Source organism: Aristolochia californica, unplaced genomic scaffold (assembly GCF_029961685.1).
Source record: "Aristolochia californica isolate CCGP_79_NKW_82.1479 unplaced genomic scaffold, dmAriCali1.0.hap1 SCAF_8, whole genome shotgun sequence".
NCBI classification, from domain to species: Eukaryota; Viridiplantae; Streptophyta; class Magnoliopsida; order Piperales; family Aristolochiaceae; genus Aristolochia; species Aristolochia californica.
In genome coordinates this window covers 969542-976283 of record NW_027182279.1, presented here as the reverse complement: position 1 = coordinate 976283, position 6742 = coordinate 969542, and positions in this window count along the sequence as shown.

Genomic DNA, 6742 nt, shown 5'->3' with positions numbered 1-6742 from the left:
CATATCAGGATTGTGATTTCCAAAACTATGTTGCCCAGGCTGAGTGGTGTTAGTAAATCAACCAGCATCAGCAAGCTGGAATATTTTTGTAGTGAATTAGATTTGATTCCTGTCTTCTTCACAGTGACTGTAGTTGGAATGGTAAAGGATTGCATGCCATTGGACAGATCACTGCTGTTCAGTGTTCTTAGCCTAGGTTAGAGTCGCTTCATGGAAGCAGGACAACTGGATGAAGATGGTAAGAAATGGATGAGAGCAGCTGTAATGTCCCTCTTTTCTGTAACATATTGGATTTACTATTGGTGAAAATTTCTTTGTGAAAGCTCAGCTACTGTACAAGACGAAGTGGAGCAACAGCTTCTTAGATCCATTCATCACTACATGACAAATCTTCTCGATTGGACATCCAGAAATAAAAGAATATAGTACAAAATGGGAACAGTCCCAAGTGAAGGAAGGTGACAGGAGTGGATGACCCTGGAGGAAGCAAATGATGCCTTCCCAATTTGCTTCCAGAAAAAAAAACTGGGAAATCCCTCAAATATGACTAAGCCCCAGTGGAACTAATCTGAAAAGTGTCGACGAAAACTCCGAAAAAATGGCTGCAAATATGTTGGATACTAAGACTGACAAATATCTTGAAGTGATGCGCCAAGGGCATACATCCAGGAGTTGGGAATGAAAACTTCCTGGACTCCTTGACCTTGTATGTGCCTGGTATTGCCAAAACACCGCTTTTTCATCCAAATTGGTTGCAAGTGTTTGTCATTTTTGAATTTTTAAAACAAGGACAGCATCTCTCACAGTTTACTCTTTTGCATTCTAGTGCAAATTGTCCATTTTATGTCTTAGGCCCAAGTCAGCTAGTGAAAAAACACACACCTGAGAGTTGTTATCGTGCTTTAGAATGCAATGCTTGAAAACAACCCTCTTCTTTGTCTGTAGAGGGTGGATTCCATGTTCCTACCATTGCTTGTCCAAGCATTGTCGCACTGTCGGTGAACCTCGCGGACTGTCACGCCTTGTAGGAACACAGTTTTGTGCCCCTGTAATCCATTTCCATATGATTCAGAAAGCACATTCTTGCAAGACTGATCCCCCTCTCCCTCTTCCTAATCAACCTGTTGGAGCTTCCCCACTGTGGGAGCAAGCCAAACTACTTTCTTAAATCTATACATTAGAATACTAATAAGGGATTGAGTTCTCTCCATAATCACCCATTTGTGAAGTATTTGTTGGTTAAACGGTTGGAAAACGTACATTGTTTAAAATGGTGACCGTCAATTGGCCTCAAACCACATACATTTTGTGTTTAGACCCCATTAGTGCTTATAATATTAATCTTTTCCCTTCTTCACCAAAAGTAAGATTAAGATTGACCTAAGCACCCAATTAGTTGAAAAACCGGAGTCTATTGGGAGACTTTTCGGTCAGTGGTAGTGATACACATCGTCGTCGATGCTGCGTGCCATCCACTCCTACTGTAATTTCCCCTTTACATACTCAAACTCCATTGGCTTCTTCTTCCTTGTGTAAGCTAGGCCCTTTGGGGTGGTTTTAATTTGTTGGCACCCATCACAAGCAGGGATCTTATAGCCACATGAATCAAATTCTTTTATTTTTCCACTTCTCCAAGAGCAAATTCTAGCCCTAGAAAAACCATTTGTTATGTTTTAGTCAACTTCAGTTAGGTCTTATGATGGGTTTGTGGTGCAAATGAATTTTTGGATCATTTTCAAGTTCTTGAGGAGCTTGTGGTCTGCACACACTTCATGTATAAAACTACTCCAGGGCTTGAGAAAAAAAAGAGCTGAAACAATGGCTACCATCCTACCATGTATTTGATGAACTAGTTTTTGTCGACAAGGCTGTTTAATAAATCATTCTGTTAATTCATCTTAACTTAATTGCTAAGCACTTTTGCAACCATGGTGTAGTCATTTGATTAGCCTACTCTATTGACATTAAAACATGATAAGCTAAAAAAAAAAAAAAGAATAAAAAAGTGAGAATCATCGGTGAAAAAGAACATTTTTATCGGTTTTGTGAATGAGATCCATTCAACTAGGCGAATGAAAACTCGTCCACCGGTGAATAAACCACATTTGTAGGATCAATCAGAGTGAATTGTTTCATATGTTCTCACTTTTTTCTGTTTCAACAGACCCCAACTTGTAAATCAAAAGCATTAGAAAAGATGTTGTGATTCACAACCTCATACTAACTTTCTAGCCTATCCTCACTTATGTTCATCAGTTACAATCCCACTTACAAACCCTAAAAGTGTCCCACCTCTCTTTTGTTCTTTTACCTAATCTTTTAAAAAAACTATAAAAACTTGACCTCCACCAAATGTGCTATGTTCTTTCTATGTTTATCATGTTCATGGTAAGTAATTAATCACATTTTTAATGAAAAAAAGCTTGGACTTAGACTATAAAGCTAACAAGCTCGTACCGATAAAAATATATAATTTTCTTATTCCTTATAAAACTGCTGATATTATCAAACAACTGCTAATGTTGTAAGAGAATAATTTCTATTAGTACTCATAGAGTTGTTTTATCTGCTAATTGAGCATTTACATGAACTCTTCTAATTTGCTTTATTCATTGGTTATGGGTTTTTTACTGTTTCGATTAGCGATCAAAGAAACATAATAAAAACATTTCGATTTCAGTAGTGATGGAACTAAATTCTAGTTTAGTTCTTAAACTTTGCTCCGACCATACCAAGTAGCAATTGAAAACAGGTCACAGAAGGAAGACGAGGGTTTATTTTAGTGAAAACTGATTATAATCAACCGATAATATTCCTTTCAAGTAGGTGAAACAGAGACCGACCCATCATCTAAAACCCAGATTATTATTCCATTATCTCAGTGGCTGCTTAATCTGTGTTCTACATTCCCCAAAAGTAGAGAAAACCTGGTGTACTGCAACCACTGCTTTACACTTGTCCAGGAAAAGCTTGTCTCTCTTCTTTAAAACAGGCCAAGGATAGTGCAAATGACGTGCCATTCCAAAAGGCCTCAAAGAATTTTTAATCCATGAAGCTTCTGGAGTGCTCGCTAACACTGAAAGACATATATTAATTCTCTGCTGGGTTCTGAACGCCAATGGCCGCAGTAGCAGAAAAGGTTGGACTTTCGAAGAGCTTTTCTTTCTCTCTTTTCCGGGTTTCTTACTTGGTTTAGTATTCTAATTACTTTTTTCGAAATTTCCGGTCGGTGTCTCTTTCCAGGGCTTTGCTTGGATTTGTTAATGCTTTGGATGAATAGGAAACTGAAGCATCAAAGTTGAAGGGTGACATCAGACGATGAAAAGCAGTGAAGAAACCCAGAAAACAAAGTTGAGAGAGAATTGAACTTGGTTAAAAGTTGGAGACACTGTGATTCTGTGAAGCTGATAAAATATTGATTTGAGAGCTGATTATTATCTAATTCTTGACTTTTTTTTCTTTAGGGCTGAACCTTTATCAACAGAAGAAGGCAGTAGAGATCACTGTGGTGCAGGGAAGGCTCAAGAGCCTGGCCTACACTAACCATTGGAGTATTGGCTAGAACTAAGGGTGCGAGCTTTGTTAAGATATATCATCTCTAATTTTCAAAAGAGCAAGATGAAAATATTATATAATGCTTAAAATATATTAAATTTTTATAGGGTGAAATGTCTTAAATTTTGATAGGCTTACCCTTAGATTCAAGGTGCTTCACTTTATTTATTTATTTATTTATTATTATTATTATTTGGAGGGGGATGGTAGTTGGGTTGTCATAGGTTTCATATATGGTAAAATATTTATTAGTATATAATTAAAAGCATTGGTCTCACGATTTATTTTAAATTTTCGTAGAGGTTTTTTTATATTTTTACATAATTATCATTTTGTAATCATTTTTATCGATCAAGTTAATTAGGTGAATGGCCATTTTTTCTCGTAGATTGTAATGCTAATTACTACATTAAAAAGGGGAAAAAATGACATCAATGAATGAACCGAGTTTTTACGTTACCATGTTGACAAAATAGTTGACTATTAACAAATGTTTAAGAAAGACCCTAATGCTTACGCTAGAAATTTCTTTGCAGACGAAATAGACAAACTTGATGGATTAGTCCACTAAATTACAAAGTGTTTACGTGCAAGTTGCACAAACTTATTCGAATTAATTAATCAAGTCAAGTAACAAAAGGTTTGATAATCATCTCAAAATGTCAAATTCCTCCCCCTAAGAAATTGCTTAGAAATAACAAAGGAACTTCTCATACAACCAACCCCAAGTTGGATCTTGACACTTAAAAATACTTGGGTCTCCTTTACATTTTTATATTCAAATGGGACAAGTCCAAGCATTGAATAAGATTGCATTTCAAGAACAAAATAATGAGCTTCATGCTTAGTGCTCCATTGTCACCCCAAAAAATATAAAAAATAATAATAATTAAAACTCCCCTTTATCCCCTTAAGAAGACAAAACCCACATGCTTCACTACACTCAAATAACTTTGTCCATTAGATAAGACATTACACATAAACACAACCTCAATGTGTCAGAGAGTGTAGTATTTTTTTATTTTTTATTTTCTCCAGAGGTCATTCGTCCTAACCTTTTCCATGTAATGATTTGGAATTTATCTTAAAAGCATAAGCTTAAGGTTAGAAATCCAAGAGTTGATGAGATATCTATATTGGTTTTGATAAACCTTTTATTGAAGGGTTTTAATTTGTTCCAAAAAGGAAAGATTAAAGATCCCTTGGATTTTGAACTTTAGACCTTTAAAAACGGGGATGACACTTTTTGTTCTAAAGATTAACATTTAAGAAACAAGGTGAGACGCAAATAATTGGATAAAGGGGTTGATATTGAAATGGCGCTACAATCTTCATCACTTTTTGTTCTTGTTTTTTCTTCGATAATTGTGAAGTGTTTGGGTCTATGTTGTATCATCAGCATGAGATGAAGATGAAAAGATTAGCTCTTGTGTCATCAGCGGAGAAGTGGAAGATTAGTAGATTAAGAAAATCTTTTTCTTTTTTTTTTTCTCTCTCTCTCTCTCTCTCTCTTGCTCTCTCTCTCTCTCTCTATCTATCTATCTATTTATTTGTGTCATCATTCACACCAATGGGTTTGCGGTCATTGATGACATCTATCCAGCCCAAGACATAAAAGAGTATGGATTTGGTAGCTTGAAGTCCACTTGTAGGAGCTGTTGGTGACTCCATATAGAGTGAAGATGTAATTGGGTATGAAAGGACTTATGTAAAGAAGCAATAGTTCCAAATAAGAATCTTTGTATCTTTTTCTTTTTTTGGAATTCATCTTTGTATTTTTTATTTAAAATGTTTTTCAGTTGTAAATTCATATTAGTATTGTTTGCAGTTTTGCTATATATCCCTACTTAGAACACTTTTTCACCTATTTGTGTATGCATTAATTTAATTTCATAAACTTCATCTATTTAATAGTTAGTCAATGAAAATATTAACGTAGTTCACTTAGACCTTTTTATGTTAAATAGTTGCGTATGAGTTGTTATTAATGAACGACCACACTGATGAAATATCACATCACCATAAAATACTGTGTGACCATTGGATTAGGTAATTAGCCCCATGAATACAATCATATCTTGATCTCACTTCTTAGGAATTGCCTTGATTTTGAATGAGATATGTGATTTTTTTATAGTAGGGATTATCACATTTAAACACTTTTGAGAAGTTGTATTTTCTACAAACTTAGGAGGTTTTATTTCGATAGGAACTCAACTTAGGAACAAAATAATAATTCTAAAAGAAATGAATAAACCTGAAAAATATTTAATTATAATTAAATTAGGATATTTTTATTTTAAAAATAATTAATTATAAATAATTATGTAAAAAAAATACATTTTAATTAAAAGTTCCCAGGAACTAAGGTGATAGACACCACACATTGGTTATCTTGTTTTAGATCAAAATTGGTTGGTGGGTAACACATTAACTAGCTAGAGTTTGAGTTTGAGTGGGAAGTATATGATGAGGAGGTCACACCAAGCATCGAATAAAATTTATCCCGTCTTGTAAGAAAATGGGGTTTGCCATCAAGGAGTGGAGGTAAAAGAGGATTGGTGGACTTCGAGCCATAAACGAATTTTGCACAAAGCTATCTTCGATTGCTTTGTTTTTGGCACTACAAATTTCTTATTTATTTGTAAAATTCAAAATTATTCCAGGAAAATAGATAGTATCTTGTAATATCACATTAATATGCAAGTATGAAGATCTTATAAAGGTCTCTTTATAATAAAATCATAATTAGCTTAATCGAATCACAAATGTAAGTGTGATGAGTTGATTCGAAAGTTAAGGGCATGTAGGTACTTATTTTATGGGGGTATGTATCCCTTTATTATTTTTATATGTGGCAGATGTCTTTGGAAAATGTGAACTAAATTTGTTTTGTCACAAAAAAAATCTTTTACTTTTCCAATGTGTTTAACCTTTGGTTGAATTTTTTATATTTTGTATAAATTTTTGTCTTTTTTTTTTTTTTTAGTCTCTCACTGCACATATTTATATTTTCATTAGACACAAAAAATAATGTATCTAATTATTTTTATTATTTATTGAGTAATGATAGAATAAAGTCTTTGTAATTATGTGATTTTATACAAAAATATAAATTATGCAACATAAATTTTAAAAATATTACACATGAAACAATTTAGTTAATTTAAAAAAACACATGAAATGG